Raw genomic sequence first — 22,909 nt, forward strand, 5'->3', positions numbered from 1 at the left:
TTGTTTGTAACACCCAAAACTAAACGAGTTAGATATAGGGTTATATATACCAAAGTGATCAGGGTGAAGAGTGGAGTTCAAATCCGGATGTCTGTCTGTCCGTCCGCCCGTCCGTCTGTGCAAGCTGTAACTTGATTAAAATTAAGATATCTTGATGAAACTTGGAACACTTGTTTCTTGGCACCATAGGAAGATGAGCAAAATCGGATCACTGCCACGGCCACAAAATAGCGAAAACCGAAAACACATAAAGTGGCATAACTAAGCCATAAATAAAGCTATGGAAATAAAATTTTGTCCAAAGGATTGTTCCAGGAAGGGGCATATTTGGATGTAATTTTTTTTGGGAAAGTTGGCATGGCCCCGTCCCCTAATAAGTTTTTTGTACATATGTATCTCGTAAACTACTAAAGCTATATCAACATCGGATTATAACCACGCCCACCTCCCATACGAAGGTTATGTTGAAAACGACTAAAAATGCTTTAAATCAGTAAGGGAAAACACCAGAAACCTTAAATTTCAATATAAAGATGGTACAAAAGGGCTCCACCCAAATTGGTATACAAAACTTTTAGTTGGTTTGGCTCCGCCCACTTATGGGTCAAAAACCATATCTCCGAAACTACTCTACCTATATATATGAAATGAAATTTGGTTTGTAATATTTTCCTTGCATCCCAATGATATGTTGTGAAAATAAGCCAAATAGGTTCACAACCTATTTCCAATATACCAGAACTTTGAAGTCCACCTGAATAGTTTACTTTACAATATATAAAGGAAGCACTAGTGAAGATATCGGAACAGAACTTTGCATAAATACTGCATTTATAGTGTGGCAGTCCCATTCTAAAAATCGACGAAATCGAAACATATGTTTTCAAGGCCCCATATATCGAACATGAGGACTTCGGTGCTTCTAACCTAATATTATGGTTTCCAACTTTCAATGGACTATATACAATATATATGACGAATATGTGGGTCAAATTGTGTATTATATAATATAAATAAAGTTAAATAAATAAATTGCGAGAGTATAAAATGTTCGGTTACACCCGAACTTAGCCCTTCCTTACTTGTTTCATTTACATTTATACGCTAGTTGGCTAACCATTCTTCGGCAAAAATCAAATGATCTTCTAACACTCTTGATGTTATAATTGGGCATTTGTTTCGGCTCACTAAAGCTGTGTCATCCGCAAAAGTTGATGTTAAAACATTATTAGCTGTTGGAAGGTCTGCTGTATAGATTATGTATAGAGTTGGCCCTAAAACACTGCCTTGCGGTACACCAGCTTTTGTTGGTCGTTCTTCAGATATGAAGACTCCTACTTTGAAAGTAAACTTCATATTTTTTAAAAAAGACTCCAAGGTTTTATGCATTTTGAGAGGTAAACTTTTTTAATCTTATATAAAAGCACGTCATGCCATACTTTATCGAACGCTTGAGCAACATCTAGAAATATAGCAGAACAGTACTCTCTATACTCGAACGCCCTTCTGATTTCGGTAGTAATTCTATTTACTTTCACGAAAACCGAATTGGTGCGTTGGTATTACATTATTTTCATGGAGGAAAAGAGCCATCTTTGATAGTAACACTTTTTCAAATATTTTAGAAAGACAGGGTAGAAAACTGATTGGTCTGTATGAAGACGCCTGTTTCAAGTCTTTCCCTGGTTTGTCTAACATGATGATCTGCAACTTTTTCCATGAAATTGGAAAGGAGAGAAATTGCAAGGAGAGCACTGTTAAAGCAATATTTGGCAACTCAATTAGCATTTTTGGAGGTTGAATTTTATCGTGCCCTGACGACTTGTTTGGATTCAGCTTTTTTATGATTTTAATAATTTCAGAAGATGACGTTTAAACCCAAGCGACTCGTTAGCTGTATTGGAGATGATTGGCAACTTAAAGTTGTTCTTTGGGCAATTAGATTGAAATACCTTTTCTCTCTTATAGGCAACTTGGAGTCGACTGGAAGTAATATTTAGCGAAATTTATAATTTCGATTTCTACCTCCAGATCTAAAGTACTAGAATCATACTTAATCTAAATTTTTCTTTTACTCCTCTCAATTTTAATAAGTACACAATATGAAAAAATTTCGATTATTTTGAAATTTGTACTTTTAGACTTCATTAGCGGTTTAAATTGATATAACAATTATCGATAAATCATAACTTGCAAACGAGGAAAGTAACAATTTTTGCATATATTTATCGGTATTTGAATTTTCATCGTCTACTTTCAGTTTCATGTTACCAGAATCCACATATTCCGCTTAATCCTCATTTATTTGATAAGTTCACTATATAATTTCAAATGTATCGATTAATTGCATCGATATTTAACCAATTTCTTTAAATAAATTCTGACACATTTATTACATGCACTGCACAGTCTGTCAATATATTGCCGATATTACAAAATACACTACAAAGTTGTATAATTATCGATAAACATTGCATATACTTCATGATATTCGATATTAATGTGCTGCAAAATGTTATCAAATGTGTGTTGATCTTTTGATTTTCATATTTATCGATATTTAATGAATGTGCTGTAAAATTTTAAATCTATCGATAAATATTATCATAAATTTATCGATACCTTTTATATATATCGATACTTTCTTAACGTGCTGCAAAGTTTTAAATTTAGCGATAAATATTTGCTGAAATATTGCTGTGATGATATCTTGATTTTCGTATTTCATCGCTTCGCTCTCCACCTCTTTCATCAACAAAACAACTCCAATGAGGTTACACCAAAACATCCGTCGCCTTTAATTACGGCCTGCAACGCCCGCATTGCATCTACGTACTATAAATAAAATACATACATACACACATGCAACGCAATTGCAAAAACCGATTTTATAGTGACATTAAAACTCCAAGTAATATTTTATTTGCAAATATTTTTCACATGGCATGTGCATTTGAGTACGGCGATCGGTGAAAGTCGGACTAATCAATGTGCTATCGGTTTAGACTCGTTGCTGCTAATATACCATACATATAAGTGCATATGTATATGAAAAACATACTTGCAACGCTTGGTTGATTTGTCGGTTAGGTTTGGCTTGTTTGACCGCTGTACCAGTACCTTTGTCGCTCAGATGCGAGCGTTCAATGATCTCTTTTTCACCGAATGCTACACAAGCAACATAAACGCATGTGTTTACATACATATGATTGGATATATGTGTATGTATGTGTAATTTTAATTGCAAGCCTGTTGCAAATGCGCTTTGCTTTGCTGACCAATGAAGTTGATAAAGTTGCACGCTTGATGTGATTTTTATGTTGTCTCAAATAAAGTCGCATACAAGCAACTGCATACCAATCTGCATTGGTATGCTCTGATGGCATTTCCAGTGAAAATAATGTGCATACAGATTTTTCCATTTATTTGGGCAGTTTTGAACCAGTTCAAGGAGTGTTGGTCGAGTAGTCCTTTTTGATTGCACTCATTTCAGCAATTTGTTTATGTCCATTGCCAGTTTGACGTGTGTTAGATAATCTGGCTGAAAATATTCACCGCTGGCGGCAAACCAGCCGAGCAACCAGAGATGGAAACATGTTGCTTGGGTAATAAATTACTTCCTCTTGGATTAGCGTGTTGATGATATCACTGAGTAATAGTGAAACTAGACTGACAAGAGCATGTGGAGCATATTAGGTGGATAGGCATGTTTCAGTTATAAAAGGGGTCTCAAGTATCCATATGAGTATCTATTTCGTAATATCCGAATTCTTCGTGAGAGTCCGAAATTTTCAGTATCTATTTAAATAACTGCTTGATTTCAATATTTTGAAAGATCTCCTTATTCCATATTTTCCGGTTTATCATTATGGGAGTTTGAGGCTAAAAAGTGGACAGTACCTTTATTACTTTATATGATTATCAAAGGAAACCTCCTGCTTGGTATATAATAATCACATCAAAATAATGGTATGAACCTGGAAGACCTTTTTAGACGAGGTTACGAGCATAATTTTTCATCTATTGTAGAAGAGGCATCAATGTTCAAGCTGGACTCTTACAAAATATATCGAACAAATAAGTGATAAGGACATATAAAAGAAAAACGGTTGATAAGTGATGGGAATCGAGCAGAAAGGAAAGGAATTTATATGAGAGTAGGGTATAATAAAATGTGATATGAGAAGAGATAATGAGTTGGGATAGTATAAAACAAGATATAGTGGGATGAGGTATAGTATTTAATACGATCGCGTCCGATGGATGGAACATAATCCATCGTTAGGTTTAGGATAGGATAGGATAGGATAGGATAGGATAGGATAGGATAGGATAGGTTAGGATAGGATAGGATGGGATGGGATAGGATAGGATAGAATATAATAGGATATGATAGGATAGGATAGGATAGGATAGAATAGAATATAATAGGATAGGGTAGGATATGGTAGGATAGGATAGGATAGGATAGGATAGAATAGGATATGATAGGATAGGATAGGATAGGATAGAATAGAATATAATAGGATAGGGTAGGATAGAATAGAATAGAATAGAATAGGATATGATAGGATAGGATAGGATAGGATAGGATAGGATAGGATATGATAGCATAGGATAGGTTAGGTTAGGATAGCATAGGATAGGATAGGATAGGATAGGATAGTTTATGACCAAATTGGTACGGTTGGTATTAATTATGATAGGATAGGACAGGATGAAATGAGGTACGATGAGACGGGTTAAAATAGGATAGGATAGTATGTACAAGATAGGAAAGTATAAGATATACAACGATATGATACAATAGAATAAGATAAAAAATACAGAGGAATAAAGAGGAAGTGAATGGTGAAGAGATAAGTAGAAATAATATAAAGAATTGAAAAATAAATAAAAACACTCTGCACCAAATTGTTTTCTACTATTTTTATTATTAATCAATGTCTTTTTAGAAGAAAAAATTAAAATATTTCAAAATTAACTATGCCAATCCCGAGTTCGACGTGCCACAACAATTTTCTAGCATTGATATTTAAATATTTTTGACATAAAATCTGATTTAAACCCACTTTATTAAAGAATACAATGCGACGTTGCGCAGATAAATGTAGATAGCGACAAGAATTTGCCATAAAAATTTCTACAAGAATTTTTATGAGCACTCGAATGGAAAAATAATATAAAAATTCACAAATCGTTGCTAAGACAAGACTTTTTTCTGCCACAAGGCTATGCAAATAATTCTATAAGCTTCATAAAATGGCAACAAACAGTCAGCAGTAGCCGGAACATGCAATTAACTGTACACAATAATGCACATGTATATCCAGAAATTGATCATTTGCTGCGGAATGATAATTATAAGCTTCATTATAAGCTTCAAACACACACGTATAAATGTGAGTGCATCTGTGTGTAAGCGCGATGGCTGCGAGGCAAGCGCTGTATTCCGTATTGCATCTTAATAAGAAGCCGCCGGCGAGTGCGAGCGCGGCAGCATTGACACACATTTTATTTTTTATTCTACTGTAGTGTAGTGCTATTGAGCTTTGCTGCACTCAAATATACGCGAGTGTAGTAAAAATATATATGTATAGAAATAAAAAGGAAGATTTATGACCAAAATTGTTGTTGGCATGTGTGGCAGTGGCAGTAATATTAGTAGACATGTGCATTGTGTGGCAAGTGTTGAATGCTAACGGTTGTGTTGCCACGCGGTATACTACTTATAACGGGTGATTTTTTTGAGGTTAGGATTTTCATGCATTAGTATTTGACAGATCACGTGGGATTTCAGACATGGTGTCAAAGAGAAAGATGCTCAGTATGCTTTGACATTTCATCATGAATAGACTTACTAACGAGCAACGCTTGCAAATCATTGAATTTTATTACCAAAATCAGTGTTCGGTTCGAAATGTTTTTATCGACAAATTTTGTTCAGCGATGAGGCTCATTTCTGGTTGAATGGCTACGTAAATAAGCAAAATTGCCGCATTTGGGGTGAAGAGCAACCAGAAGCCGTTCAAGAACTGCCCATGCATCCCGAAAAATGCACTGTTTGGTGTGGTTTGTACGCTGGTGGAATCATTGGACCGTATTTTTTCAAAGATGCTGTTGGACGCAACGTTACGGTGAATGGCGATCGCTATCGTTCGATGCTAACAAACTTTTTGTTGCCAAAAATGGAAGAACTGAACTTGGTTGACATGTGGTTTCAACAAGATGGCGCTACATGCCACACAGCTCGCGATTCTATGGCCATTTTGAGGGAAAACTTCGGAGAACAATTCATCTCAAGAAATGGACCCGTAAGTTGGCCACCAAGATCATGCGATTTAACGCCTTTAGACTATTTTTTGTGGGGCTACGTCAAGTCTAAAGTCTACAGAAATAAGCCAGCAACTATTCCAGCTTTGGAAGACAACATTTCCGAAGAAATTCGGGCTATTCCGGCCGAAATGCTCGAAAAAGTTGCCCAAAATTGGACTTTCCGAATGGACCACCTAAGACGCAGCCGCGGTCAACATTTAAATGAAATTATCTTCAAAAAGTAAATGTCATGAACCAATCTAACGTTTCAAATAAAGAACCGATGAGATTTTGCAAATTTTATGCGTTTTTTTTTTTTAAAAAGTTATCAAGCTCTTAAAAAATGACCCTTTACAAACAGTTTGGACTGACAGCAAAGAAATTCTTCTTTGGCTGTTTTGGCAAATTGTTTGCCATCAATTTGTAATGTCATACAGCAAATTGCCAAACGAATGCTTCTACTATATATAATATGATTTTTTAAATTTATTTTTTCTTTCTTTTCTTAAACACTATAACATGTATTCTCCTGATAATATCACCAGGCTTCATACTTAATTTGTTAGTACACCTCCTCGCCTTGTGCTGATAAAGCTGTTGCCGGCGCTGTAAGAGGCCATGTAACGCCTGTGTGTGTGTCAGAGGTGAGCGTATCTTGTTAAGCTTTCAACGCCGCAACTTGACCGCTCACCGCTTGGCGGCTGGCAGCTGAGTGAAAAATGCGCTGGAAGTGGAAAAGCATGTTACTGCCGCAAATGAGCTGCTATTGTTTGTTGGCTATTGTTTTGTATGGCATTTTACATTTCAACTTTTACCAATATTTCATACTAAAATTTTACTTTTCAAATTTCCATTTCTTCAGTTTTTTAAACACTTTTCGTTTTCAATTTGTATTGTCACTAAGTTGACATGTGTTTCGAAATACAAAATTTTTTTATCGCATACTATTAATAAGCAAGCAAATAAGCTCCATTTTTAATGACAAGCTGACCCACTCTCCACAGCTCCGCTTATGAGCACATCTTCATTTCTTTCAACGATTAATTTCTATAATAAGTCGCCGGCTTGTTGTAAGCATTGCAGTGAGGCAAGTTTTCTCAGTTGTATATATGAATGTACATATATAATATGTTAAGTATATCTTAGCCAAACTTCTATTCACATTGCCACACTCAACTACTTTGCCTCTCTAACGCGCTACTTTTCATATTACACTTCTAAATCCGCCTTTGTAAGCTGCGCAGACTCACACTACTCTTCGCCTTCTTGTTGCCAACGTGCTTTGTCACATTGTTCGCCCGTTGTTTATTGCTTGTCTTCCAACAATAGCGTGCATTTTTTCTGATATCCAATTTATTTTACAATTGAAGTGTGTGTTTGTAATGCTGTGACTGTTTTGTAATCACTGTGAGTTGCAGAACACTTTCTAATGTTTGGAATTTTCCATAGTCGCATAGTTAATAGTAGATTAAATTTGACCTAGAATATTATTTATAATTTTGTTCTTGATTCTTTTTTAATTAAAATGGGGATGGCGGGATGATTAAAGTCCACAACTTTGCTTCCGCCGTTTTCCAATAGACTTTATATCGATTTTGGACATTTGTGTCAACATTAACACAACAAAATATTTGTAGAGATCTGTTTGCATCGCAAACTTATTCTCAACTGAAAATGTCACTTTTTGAGCCGAATTCTCGACATTTGCGGGAAATTTTGCTTTTCTTTTTTAATTTTTTTTTTTTAATTCCAAGAAAAGTGCGACTGAGGCTCGTCGACATTTGTAACCGGTTTTATACAAAAAAAAAGCCGGCGGAATCAAAGTTGTAGACCTAATATGTTTAAAATATTTATGTTCATTAACTGGTTCTCAAACTGTTCTTGTTCTTGTTTGTTTTATAAATTCGATCTTGGTAGTATATACCCAAGATGAACCATGTGTTATAATTTAAAAGGATATTCGCTTCAAAATAGATCTTAATCTTCGTAAGTCCTCTACAGCGACCATTCACTTAAAGTCTGAGAGGACAAGAAGGTCGCCGGTTCCAAATCCGGAGAATACAGGCAATGTGAAAAAAATGCAAAGCCTTATTTATGCAATTAATCAATCGATAGCAGATTTGGTTAGCACCTCGATACAAGGTATATTCAGAAAATATCGGGAATTTTCATTTTTTGAAAAAACTCATTAGTTAATGTTGTCACCTTCAAAATAGTTCTCATTTGAAATTATGCGCGTCTTCCTATCGTCGAAACACTTCTCCAAACTCGATTTTAGAGATAGCGTTTAACTCTTTCAGCGACTTCTCGCCTGCCTTAACCCTTTAAGGCTCGCTTTTTTTGGAAAATGGGAAAAAGACACACGGAGTCACTTCTGGCGAATATGGTGGCGGGGCATCGTTATAGTATGAAAGTGTGAGCTTTAAAAAAAATTAAAAATTCCATAAGTTTTTGAACACACCTCGTGTATAAGCTTAGGCGAAAATTTCAAATGTATGCGTATTTCCAGCATCGGACTACATTATATAGAAGATATCATATAAGCTGACCGATTCCTACGGTTTAAAGTCAACTGGATGAATTGTTAGATATGTATATTAAGTATATGGGGGCTAAAGGAAATATTTATCCGATTTAAGCTAACCACAGTATTCTCAGGGAAAGATACACACTTTATTTGTTAAGATATTTCATAAAATTACGAGATCTTTTGGTACAAAATCGTCTGCAGTAGAATATATAATCGCTATCTGGGAACTTGAAAAGTTATGAACCGATTTCGCACATGATTTTCGAATTCTTTATTAATGCTTGCCTTAACTGATATAATGTGAGAAAATCTGGTGTAATTAAAAGGGTATTATATAGAAAGTAGGCATGGTTAAGATCCGAATTCGAATTTTACTGTGAAGTCATTTTTTAAATATTAAAATGAAAATATAATTTATTAAATATAAAATTTTTGCAAAAAGTTGTCGATGCCCACTGTGTTACATTTAAGGTGGATTAATTATGTAAAACTGCCTTTACTTTACTATTAAACTCTCCACCGTAGCTCAACATATAATGCTACTAACAACCGTTTGCAACAATTAAAGCCACGCTAATGAATATAGGCAGTAAATAATTGCTCTTAAACAGTCAAGCTCAATGATAAATGTATCTATGCGCGCATCGTTAATTGCAAGCCAGAACTATACAAAGTGAACTAAATAACAGCAAACAGGTCTTATGCAAAGGGTGAAGCAAGAGTTTGCCAACTCAAAGCGCTAATGAATGAATTTTGTTTTTGTTGTTATTGCTATTTTCTATAATAAATTTCTCGCATTACAAGCTCAACAACCCAGTTTTATGTGCCAAACATGCCGCTGTAACCTCAATTCTTATCACGTCTGCACCGGAGCAACATGCTTTTATCAAAAGCGGAAAATAGTTCCTTGGCGGTGGTAGATATTAATGGTCTGCACTTCTTGTTCTTCAAACAAGTTTACTTTGCTTGTTTACTAAACTGTTCAAATGGCCTGCACACACACGCACATACACACATGGTAATTACATAACAAATGTTTAAGTCTGTGACACTTTTCAATGCATTTATCTAATTGCGACGGCCATAAGATCGCCGAGAGAACGTATGCTGTGATAATTTACAATTAAGTCAGCTGGTTGGCAAGGAAATGATGCATAAACAGGTTCAGAAATTCTTATCTGTGAGGCAGGTATGCTTTTAAGAGTTGTTTAGCACATAAATTCTGTACGAAAAAAATTTCAGAATTTACGATTATCTACTTAGAAGAATGCAGATGAACATTACACAATTTTAATGGTGGTGAAAGAATTTTTGTTGTTTTATAAAAGGAGAAGATGGAAGTAAAACGTTGTATCCGGAGGACCTTCAAATGAGGCGAATTGTACAAATTTCTACAAAATGATTTTGAAGGTCTTTAAAATTAAGTTAAAAGAAATAGGTAATGGTATCAGTGGAAGTAAATGGATATAAGAGGTGTGTTTAAAAAAAATGCGGAGATTTCCAATCTTCCAATTGTCGAAAAGTACAATTATTAGTTTGTTCTATTATGTTGGTAAACATGCCCCTGAAGTACGCTAAAATAATCAGCGGTATACATTGCTTTTATTCTCCTAAAGGGTTTGTTAAAAGCTCATACTTCGTTTCCTGTTAATGAATTCTTGGCCAAAAACAATACCGTAACGATGCGCCAGCCTCCATTTTCGCCAGACATTGCTGCGTTGGCTATTTCTATTTCAAACAAGTAAGGGAAAGCTAAGTTCGGGTGCAACCGAACATTTTATACTTTCGCAATTTATTTAGAGATTTACCTATATTTTCGGTGAAAAATTACCCTTAGGCACTGAATTCTTCATATTCGACATTCGGGCTTTGAAAAGTTATAGTCGGATTTTGAAAATTTTTCTACAAGAGATGTCACAGCTCAAATACAGTATTTGTATACTTTACAATGTATTTATTGTATACATTATAAAGAACGAATCAGAAAGATTCAAAATTGAGTTATATGGGAAGTAGGCGCAGTTGTGAACCGATTTCGCCCATATTCCACCAGTGTCATCAGGGTGTCAAGAAATTATTATATACCAAATTTCATTGAAATCTGTCGAGTAGTTCCTTAGATATGGTTTTTGACCCATAAGTAGGCGACGCCACGCCCATTTTCCATTTTGTAAAAAAATCTCAGTGCAGCTTCCTTCTGCCATTTCTTATGTAAAATTTGGTGTTTCTGACGTTTCTGACGTTTCTGACGTTTCTTGTTATTGAGTTAACGCCCTTTTAGTCATTTTCAACCTAACCTTTGTATGGGAAGTGGGCGTGGTTATTATTCGATTTCTTTCATTTTTGGACTGTATAAGGAAACGGCTAAAAGAAACGACTGCAGAAAGTTTGGTTTATATAGCTTTATTGGCTTGCAAGATATATACAAAAAATCTATTTGGGGGCGGGGTCACGCCCATTTTTCCAAAAAAAATACATTTAAATGTGCCCCTAATGCGATCCTATCTTCCAAATTTTACTTTCATAACTTTATTTATGGCTTAGTTATAGCTCTTTATGTGTTTTTGGTTATCGCCATTTTGTGGGCGTGGCAGTGGTCCGATTCCGCCCATCTTCGAACTTAACCTTCTTATGGTGCCAAGGAACACGTGTTCCAAGTTTCATCAAGATATCTCAATTTTTACTCAAGTTACAGCTTGCACGGACGGACAGACGGACAGACGGACGAACGGACAGACAGACATCCGGATTTGAACTTTACTCGTCACGCTGATCACTTTGGTATATATAACCCTATATCTAACTCGTTTAGTTTTAGGACTTACAAACAACCGTTATGTGGACAAAACTATAATACTCTCTTAGCAACATTTGTTGCGAGAGTATAAAAATAAAGGTAACCTTAAAGGACCGCATACAAGCATACGAGCATACGAGAAATCGCTGCAAGACGCTAATGCATACCAAAAATTTTATTTGAAAAGTATATTATATCGAATGGAGACTATAATGAAGGCGAAAACATTAATGCAGACGAATGAATTTTTTTTTCCAAAAAACGAAAAATCCCATTATTTTTTTAACAGACCTCGTTTAATGATTTTAGAATTTTGGGCTGACTTTATGCCGTTTATTTCGGTATGTTCAGATAATGCAGTTAATCTTGCATACATATTGTCCAGACCTCTTCGGAACCATATATACTAAATGATCTGTTTTCAGTCTTTCCGGGTGATTGGCGTGAATATCTCGTATAGCCAAAAAATACAGTTGAAAAAATTATTTAATGTTTTGCTTCACCTGAACTTAGCTCTTACTCATTTAATAACTTTCAACAATACTCTTGTAAATGGGCTTAGATTTTTTACGTCTTTAGCATAATGTTTTTTTTTGTTCTTTCCTTCCATTACCACATTTTGTTGCATCACACTTCAATAACCGTAACTCTTTGCAATAAATTCGTGAAAACACTTCTACTTTATTTTTGCGCTTAGATATGCATTAGATACTCTATCATTTCTGGTTTTCTCTTAATCACACCGCTTTTTTGTTGCTGCTGCGTCCGCCAAGCATGTGAGTTGTAATCGTCATTATGACCTCTTTTCTGCATTCACCACAGCGCATATAACACAAACATACAAGCATGCGTATCGTATCGTATTTATTGGTGTTTGAAGAAAAAATCTGCTGTGTCAAAGCACTGACCCAATTCTACTTTTCAAACAGCGGCTGCCAAACAGCTTAGCGATTGGTAGCGTTGGTAGCTGCGACATACGAAGATATAGATTTTGTTTTTGCAACATTTTGTACAACAACGAGTTGCAACATTATCGCTGCTGTTTTTCGATAAACTTGCCGTCAATGCCACATCCTGTGGCATATACCTTCTACTTGCATACGTGTGGGTGTGTTTGCGCGCTGGCAGTGCAAGTGTGTGGGCATTAGCAAGTTCGCTGCTTGAGTCTTTCGTTTGGCCAGCACAAAACATAAAAACCAGTTGGATTTTGAATGAATTTATGAAATTTTGCTTTTAACTGATTTGTGTCTGTTTTCATAATTAAATTTATTTGTTGTTACATGAAATGTGTTGGCTTATATTTTTCACTGCTTTTTGGAATTTTGCACAGCTAACAGCCAGCTTTATTTCTGAGATTGAGTTGTCGCATTGCTTTGTATGGTTGCCAGATCTTAATTAATGTTTTTTTCTTGACAATGGTAATACATTGACGGCTTATTAAGTAGTAGTTGTTGTTGTTGTATGCTGTAAAGTATGAGTCAAGTCAACTTTTTATGTATTTTTTAATTTTTTTTTGTATTTTTCGATATTTTTTTGCTTTTTTTGTTTAAACTTTTTATCTTTGTCGTTGAAAAGAGAAATTTGCATATATTTATCTTTGTGTCGCTGTAAATCTACTTGCGTTTAAATGTCATAATTTACACTTTTTTCACTCCATTGTCATTGCTATTGAATGCTGAGGTCTATGGCAGACATAATTTGTACGTATTTATGTAGACTTGTTTTTGTCTTTGTTGTTTTTTGTTGATTTGTAATTAGTTTAAAATTTCCTGTAACTTGAGTTCACAGTGAATAATTTTAATAAATTATTGAAAATTGAAAATATTAAAAGTAAATATAAATTTCATTGATTCAAGAAGAATTTGAAAGACAAAATTTAACACAAATTAACATAACATTTTTATAACAAATTGAATAACATATTTAATAAATACTTTAAATATTTTTATTTGATATATATACTCTAAATGTTTTTAATCGTAATAAATCTCAGTTAATGTTCAATGAAGCGCCAATGGGTGTACTGTATTTTTGGTCCTTTGTTAATAGAAATAAACTTGATGGTCTTCCTACTCGTGGACACGCCACATATAATTGCCCCTGAGAGAAACATGGAATTTCCAATTCTAAACCGCAAATAGACACTGTTTGCCTTCAGATTTATTTATAGTCATCGCGAAAGCTAAACGAATGGCAAACTGTACTCTTTGAAATGGTATGGGAGAATCGGATGGTATCATCGGAATACGTGGTAACAAAACAATTTCTCCTTTAAACTTTCCTGTCAAAATACATAGTTGCTTCATGAACGTTTCCAGTAATTCTTTTGATCACTAAACGTGTGCCGTTGCATAGTTTAGGAGGGTTTAAATTACGCAGTAGAATAATCGGTGATCCAATTGTCAATCGTAGATTGTGTGGTGGCATTCCTGATAAGTCTAAAGAATTTAAAAATTCAATTGGGAAATTCACTGTTTCGTTTTCTACTACAGTAGCATCGATAGACTTAAATAACATTAAATCACCTGGTAATATCTGGTAGTTAATCAGATCAACATCAACATTTTTCGCTGCTAAAATTGCACGATTACTAAACCAGTCATGATTTAAATAGCTATTTAGTATATCTGGGAAGACACTCTCAATCAGTTCATTTTTAGTTTGAACAACAGTACAGAAATTATCTGGCAATTTAATATGTTGGGTATCTTGATGAAATTCTATTTCACCGTTTCCAAGATCCAGTAATTCTTTAGAAAATTCTTGTGCTGTTGGATCATTTTGGAGTTGTACTCGCATGTTTTTTGAGAGTCTGAGTGTTTCAACTTTTCTCCATAAAATTGATTGTTTTAGACATACATTAACTTCATCTGCAAAAGTAGAGCTAGGAATAACTGACAACGTTTGCCGGAAATCAGCAGATAGTAATAAAAGAGTACCACCGAAAAGCCTGTCACTATTGTTTAAATCCTGCATATTCCTATTTAATGCTTCGAGTGAATGCTTATGAGCCATAGTACACTCATCCCAAATTATGATCGAAATCTTCCGTAGCATTGCTGCCATTCCGCTTCTTTTTTTGATATTACACATTGAATTTGGATTGTTATGAATATCTAATGACAGCTTGAAAGCAGAATGTGCTGTCCGCCCACCATCCAACAAAGTATCAGCTATGCCTGATGATGCAACTGCTAATGCAATTTTATGTTGTGACCGTAGTTTCGTAAGAATGAAAGATAACAATTTTCAAGATGCACTGCAAGATGTTGGATAGCAGGTTCTCTATGGTGTATGGGGAAGCTAAGTATGCGCCAGATAGCTTCATTGCTGCTAATGTAGCGTGCTATTTCATCATTTTCGTCTATATTTTGTACTCCAAATACGAACAAATCATTGCCATTATTAACGTACTTGCAAATATACTTGATGGATTTGACAGAACTGCAAAGCTTAACATTAAAATGAGCCTTGTAAGTTTTGGAGAATAGTGGTGAGTATGGTACTACCCATTGATTGTCAATTTCTAATTGGTTAGAATTTGAAGTTCTCATTTTATATGTATGACCAACATTATCAGCGTTTCTGCGGCGATACAATGGATAACCATGAATAATAACTATCCTATCATCTAAGTTGGACCAAATTACATGTATATGCCAACTTTCCTGAATATCAGTTGACTCGTTTTTGAGTTCATTCGGAACATACACACGGACACTGAATTTTTATAATAAAAATTTTTTTAATAAAAATTATATTTATGTGAAATTTTATTTAATTTTTTTTTATTACTTTTTATTTCGAAATTTTATTATTTTTTGTATATATAATATTTTAAAAGTATTTTAAAGGTCTACCCTCATATCTCAGCTTACAACTTCTTCGGTGTTTTTTGCTTTGTGAAGGATTCGATATCCGCTTATTGTCAAATAATTCTGATTATTCTGGAAGAAAAAAATACTTTTAAGAGTTAAAATTAATTTTTAACAATAATTGTTTTCTAAATATATAGTTAAGTAGCGAATTCACGTGTTGTTGTTGTTCAATATGAGAAAATTCCTCCAAGTACAACAAAAGAAAAACAATTATTATTCAAACAAAAGACTAAAGAAACAAACCTGACTAATGGTGAGAACAATTACGGTAATTCTCATAATTGTTGTTATAATGTAAGACTAACATTGACACAGAAGTGATTCTAGTAGTTTGTTTGAGTATGATTATAGTAAGGTTAAGGTTAATTTATTTTCATATAAATTTAATCATTTAATCAATAGAAAAACAGAGAAACTATTGTAAATAAAAATTTGTATTTATATATACACAAAACTCTTTAACCAGGTAGTTCGAAAAATTCGAATAAAATTAAAATCAAATAATAATGCTGTTTATACCAATTTCGGACACGAGACTCCGGTCTATGTACATAACTTAAATGGCACCATTTTACATACTGCCGAGAACTGTTAACACGGTAGTCTCCTTCAATATTTTTATTTCTTGTATTTTTTTCGGAAGCAACAACAACAATGTGCACCAATTCAACTCACATCACACATAAATTCCACTCATCATCCTCATCATTTTGATATCCATAACTCAATATCTAACTCAATTAGTTGTGCAAAATAACAAAAACCCGTTAGGGGACCAACTACATATCTACTATTTTGTGGCACATATTCTGTGGTTGTAAAACCAATAACTATAAATCACATACTTTAAAAGGAATGTTCTCTATGTTTTACATAACAGGAGCTGCGCAAATTTGCTACAAGAATGTTAGAAAGCTGGAGATACACATAAATATGCCAAGCATTCGGGGAAAAGGAGTATTACAACAATAAATAATAACAAAAATAAAGGCACGTTTATGCCACTGAAACGCCTTACCATTTATTTGCATTTATTTATGTGGCAAGTCGGCAGCCGAAAGTAAGTGGGTCACTAGAACTCTTGGCGGCTGGGGATTGGTATGTACGTGTATGTGGTTAGAAAGGATTACCCAGTGGGCATTAAAGGTTATAGGAGGCTTGATTTATAAATGTATACAAATATTTTTTAATATTTGTTTAAAATATCTATTTCGAATAAATCGCTTAGAGGTTTAGGAAAATTTTAAATTATGGTAAGAATCAATTTTTTTAGAAAAAACACAATTTTTAATAAAAATCTTTTAAAAAAATTAAAAAACTAACGGTTAGAAAATTCGAACATTTTTAAAAATTTGGTATAAAATTAATTTTAATTTTTTTAATAAAAAATATTATAGGAAATTTTTGAAAAATTATAAAATATTAAAATAATTGAATTAAATATTTATAATTTTAAATATTTTTTAACATACATATATTATATCATATTTTGGTTATTTAATTTTATTAAAAATTTCCAAAATTTACAAAAATATCTAATATTGTTATTTAAGAATTATAATTTTTTTTTCTAAAAATAATTTAAAAAATTTTGGTAAAAAATTTGAAATTTTTTTTTTTTATGTAAAAATTTAGAAAAAATACAAAATATCAAAAAATAAAGTTTTTGAATATACTTTTGCATTTGTTATATTTTTTGGTTATTTAATTTCATTAAAATTTTTTTGAAGTTTACAAAAATATCTAAAATTGGTAGCCAAAAAGTGCAATAAATTTTTTTCTAAAAATTATTTCTTAAATTTATAAAAATATATATTTTATTATTTCAAAATCTGAAGGAAATTAAAAAAATAAGAAAATGCACTAAAAATACAAAATTTCAAAAATTTGTATTTTCAAATATTTTTTTCTTTACTTTTCAAAATTTACAAAAATTTCTAAAATATATAAAAATAATTTCTTAAATTTTCAAAATATAAAAAATATATTTTTTTTATTTCAAAATCTGAGTAAAATTTTTTGAAAAAATAAGAAAATGCACTAAAAAATATAAAATTTCAAAAATGTATATTAAATATTTTTTTTTAATTTATTATTTAATTTCATTAATATATTCCAAAATTTACAACCAATTTTTAATCTAAAAATTATTTGAGCTACAAAAATTCGATCACCTTTTTTTTTTGGTTCACTGGTTAGCCGCTAGCGATAAAATCCTTTCTATAAATTCCCATATATTTTTGCATTTATTATACACATAAGCCCGCACAGCAGGCTTTTGCACGATTGAGAACACATCCCACTCTAAATTAACCGTTTACATGCGAAGTGCGAAACTTGGCAATTGCCTGACTGTGGGCACAAAACACGTGCGACAATAAGGCAGATAACCTGAAATCGATCTAACTCTACTTGTATACAAATACACATATTAAATAGAACAGGATGCAGCTGTGTCTGGTGAGAGCACCAACAGCATTTATCATAATAACTATATACAAGCAACAACATCGTGCCGTATATGTGCGCATTAGAGAACAACACTATAAATTGCAGCGTTGCGACGTGTTGCCATAACTGCCACACCTGCGGCTAGCCAGCAAACCAAATTTACTGGCAGGATGATGCACTGGATTAGAGTGCAAACAAATATATTCAGCGCATACAGTCTAGCAGTTAGTAGGTAAAACAAGTAAACCTGTTTGAGCTTCCCGAGGAACTGCAGGCAAATGCGTTATTCCACATTGCTTGTTCGACACATTTTCAATGCAATAAATTGAAATTATCCGCCGCTCGGAGTCAAGTGTATTGGCCTGCTTCCAGAGGAGTTGTATTTTTTTTTCGTGAACAAATGCCACTACAGATTGATATATAGCATGTGTGTGAGTGAGTGCGTGTGTGGCAATAAGCAATTTTAAGTTTTTTTTATCAATTTTCTTCGCTATCAGAACGCTCTACATACGCGTTCGAAGATAAATGTCTCACGCAGTCAGTTGCAATGCTGCCTTAACTGCCGTCAATTTTGCTCAATTACGCGTGCGGTCGCAGTCAGCACGACCGCATTGTTTTGTCTATTATATTCTAAGCAACTCTGCGTCGTTGCACTACTTTTAAGCACAGGTAGTCTTCGTACGTTGATTGCTCTTCTGATTGGCATTATTAGTGTGCTATTATGCAATCATCGAATGTTGTTGCACAGTTGTTGTTACATTTACAGAGAGCCAGCATGATGCCTCAATTTAACCGATCGCTTCCGAGACCACTGCTTTTCTTTATCTTAGCCTCTATTTATTAGCAACTCTTTAACCTATCTGAGTGTACATCTTTATTGCCTCTAACTCTTTGGAGTCGATTTTGCATACGTCTCATGCCATGTCATTTGGACAGCTATCAATGGTGAATACTTCAATAGTTGTATGTAGCGTATATTGTCATGGCAATTTATTGTGCGCGAGCTACTGGAATTGATCGCTTAACTCTCTAATACTGCCTCTTAATGTCTATTATTTGACTATTGAGATACTGAATGTGTTAGTTTTCCTGTTAAATTAATTTCTTGCTAATATTCCTGCAGCTATGTGTAGAATTTATTAACTTGCTTAAGTATATAAATTTAGTGACGTTTAAAAACTCGTTCGAATCAATAAATTAAATTGGCTTTTAGTTGTGTGGAGTTAAAATGTAATTGTAGTGCTAAAATCGCACGAAATGGTTATTAACAGTATCTTGAATCAAAGTATATATTCATAGGAGAAGTTTTGAATTGCAGTAGGGGTTATTATATTTCAAAATAAATCGTTATATTCCGATATGATTTTATTTAAAATATAGTTTATTTTTTAAGATTCTACTAATTATTATCATTTTTTAACACCGCTACTATAGTAATGAAATAATTATCATCCTAGGTGTGGAACTTCGCCTAAATGTAGGCAACATTTTTATCATATATAATATTTGCATAATTTTAGGGTAAAATTACATAAGCGAGCAGGTTTTTCAAGACATTTCCGTTTGTAGACAGTATTCTAAAGCATTAAAGGAAGAGTATTTTATCGAAGCACATGGTGTCCTTAGTTTTTCTACTATACCAAGTTTCTGAAGTTGGTCTCTTAGAGGAAAGTGACCTCTGTTTTGCTGCTTACATCTCTCGTTTCCAAAAATTGAAGTTTTTTGGTCCATACACTATCAATTTATTGCTTTAAGTTGCGTTTAAGGAAGCTAAAAGTTTTGGGTAGCTTATCCGCCTTTTCATTTTCAACTATACCGATATGACTGGGCACACATATATTAATCGAGTTTGCTACGTCTAGTCTATTGGTTGAGTATTTTTATGATCTTATGCAGTGAGATTTTGTGTTAGCGGATAGCTTTAATTGCTGTTTGCTCAAGAAAGTTGATGAATCTGTTGTTTATGGTGCAAGCTCATTTAGCGCCGTCTCTTAGTCCGACATTCTGGCCTTGAAAGCCGAATTGCAGTTTTTTAGTTCGAAGCTGCTTTCTGCTTCTTCTGTAGCAGTTTCACATTTCAAGATATCGACATTGGCACTTTCGATAATAGTATCATTGGCTCATTAGATTAAATTATATTTTATTTAAGGATCGCACTGCGACCTACGGTCTATTGTGCCCTCTCCTGTTTATCACAGAATACCATCCAGTCCTGTAACTCTAAGAACACTTAGTAACGCTGCCGGGCTGGTGGTCGCGATACTTTCCCTTTGGGGATATAGAGACCCCATTAACAGACTCCTTAACCCCGCAATCGTGTGACATTCCAGGAGTAGATGCTTTCCGCTTCCAAATCACAGAATCTACACAGGTCCGTTGAGCAGATCCTGAGTTTGTTCAGATGACGCCTTAGTCTGCAGTGGCCAGTGCAAAGTGCCACTATTTGTCTCATTTTGTTTCTTGGGAGAAACAGTTTGGATTGGCGAAGTCCCTGCAATTGCAGCCAGTAGCGATTCCTACTTCGCCTTCGAGTAGTCCATTTTTGAGAACTTGCGGACCAAAAGCAATGAAGGGCTCCGGCCCCACCACCCTGGCTCATTATTCTCTGCTGGGGAAAAAAGCCCTAAACATCTAAAAGTTTAATTCATGTAAAGCCAATATACCATTTAAGAGTTCCATATTCACAGAGCTTTGGTAGCCCTGCATCTTATGACCGTAGTACTACAAAGTTTTGAAAATATTCTTCGAGAAAGTGCAAGGTGATGAAATATAAGAAAGCTTTAATAAATTTAAATAAATTAGCTCCTTATTGACTACTCTAAGTTTTTAATACCAAAAATAGGGAAAAACAATTTTTTACTGCCCTGAAATGCCTATGTCGACTTTTCACATTATTGGTTATGCTAATAATCATAATTGGTAATTCCACCTGCTAGTCATTAAGTAGGCGGAGTTAACTGTAAAACAAAACAATAACTACTTAAGCATGCAACCAAAATATTTTTGCATGCCGTTTACTAGCTGTTAGTATATCCATATTGTGAAATGCAAATCCATACAAATATTTTTCATATTTACTTGCCAAAGTTGTCGAAGCTGAACGGTAAACACTCCAAACGAGCAAATATGCAAACTTTCTGACTTTACACAAATCAAATCAAGCGAAGTAAAGTGCAGAAATGGTACGAACGTTAACGTCACAGCAAGTTCGACGAAAATTTAGGACATAGCTCAAGGGTTAATGCGAATTTTTAGTTATAAAGAGTCTAAGGCAGGAGTAAATATGTTTGATTCGGTGCGAAGATGGTATTGGTAAAGGTTTTCTGGAATCACCGGTGGTTTGAGATTCCTCTACTTGGTGTTTGTAGGGTTCATTTTCGTTTATGTCAAGAGGTTCCAAAGTTTGAAGGATATTAAAGATATTTCTCAGTTTTAAGCAAAAATTGTTAATCTCCTTTTAAGGTCAGTTTAAATAAAATTTTGAAATTTATCTCGATCGAAGCTGGAACCGTCTACATATTCATAAATTATGCTCTTGTTAATGATATATTACTTAGTCATCGGGTACTGATGTGTCTTTAAAGATAAAGGTGAATTTTCCACTCCTCTTTCTAACAAAGTTATTAGCTCAAGATTTCATAACCTCAAACAATTTTTTATACCACATCGTAAATTTAAAATGAGAATTAATCAACGATTCCAATCTACTGTGACTAAACATCACTGATTGAATTTTTCCTACGTGACCTCCCATCCACAAATAGCCTCAATTGAACTTAGCACACTTAGCAATTTTCGAAATGTAACTACAACAAAAAACCAATTATTAGAACAACACATTTTGGGGCTACACTACTATTACATTACTCACAACACTGACATACGCGTACAATGTGGGCCTGAGCTGGCGCAGTCAAGCTTGACCCATGAAAATTGCATAGATTTGCATTTCAACGTCAGCGACAACAACAGGTGATTACGAAATTGATAGAACAATGCAATGTGTAAAGTGATGATGAAGACAGATAGACAAATGAGGCGGACAGTAGAATGTAAGAAGAAAAAGAAAAAAACAAAAAGAGAAAAAAATGAAATCAACAGACAAAAACAAAATTAAAGTGATCAAAACAAAAGCGCTAAAAATAAAACAACAACAAGGAAATAAACAAAAACTGAATAGCGTAAAATTAGCAACTCAACAGCTTAGCTAGCTTTTGTTGCTTTTGATTTGAAGCGCTGGCCATTGTAAGCTTATAATTTTGCAGTTAAATCGCTTGGAATGGGTGAAAGATTTCGCAAAGAGTTGCCGAAAGAGTTGCTGCCAAGCGTCAGGTAGCATTGGTGTCGATTTTAATGGGTCAGAGTGCTTAGGCCTTCGATGAAATTAAACTACAATCTAAGCTTGATGGGTGTATATATTAAAAAATTGAGCTATAAATTAGCGATTAGTTTTACTAATTCTTGCAATATAATTTTTGTTGGCCATTATTTTTATTTCGTTGGATTTTAATTAAACCTTTCAATTAATTATCAAAAAGTAGAAATTGGTTAGTAAGAGCTAATCGAGTGCTTTACGAACTCATCTAGGAAGAAGGAGAAGATATGTACGAATATTTAAGAGGTCCCTCCCGGGCAGCTAAGGAGTGGCTAGGCCTAGGTGCATCAAGAGATCTTTATTAAATTAGTAGTGAACTATATGAAAGACTCAGCACGGAACTGAGCACCCTGAGCTGTTCGCATTTACTTCGGAAACTTGTAGAACATAGTTGAAGATCTAATTAGGCATGGATCTCTCGACTAATACATATTCGAACCGCCCCTGAACTACAGTTTCCAGGAAATCGATGTTCTGTGAGCCGAAAGTCGGCGCCGAGACTTTGAAACTCCCTGAAACTTGCTCAAAGCAGAGTCAGAGTAGCATACTTACATAGACTTCAA

The 22,909-nt window shown here is 34.0% G+C and overlaps 1 protein-coding gene across 1 annotated transcript in view; it reads left to right on the top strand.

The window, feature by feature from the left end:
- Positions 1-22,909, top strand: part of LOC105211215 (uncharacterized) — a 121,802-nt gene that overhangs the window by 1,578 nt on the left and 97,315 nt on the right. The window lies entirely within an intron of this gene.

Source organism: Zeugodacus cucurbitae, chromosome 6 (genome assembly GCF_028554725.1).
Source record: "Zeugodacus cucurbitae isolate PBARC_wt_2022May chromosome 6, idZeuCucr1.2, whole genome shotgun sequence".
NCBI lineage: Eukaryota > Metazoa > Arthropoda > Insecta > Diptera > Tephritidae > Zeugodacus > Zeugodacus cucurbitae.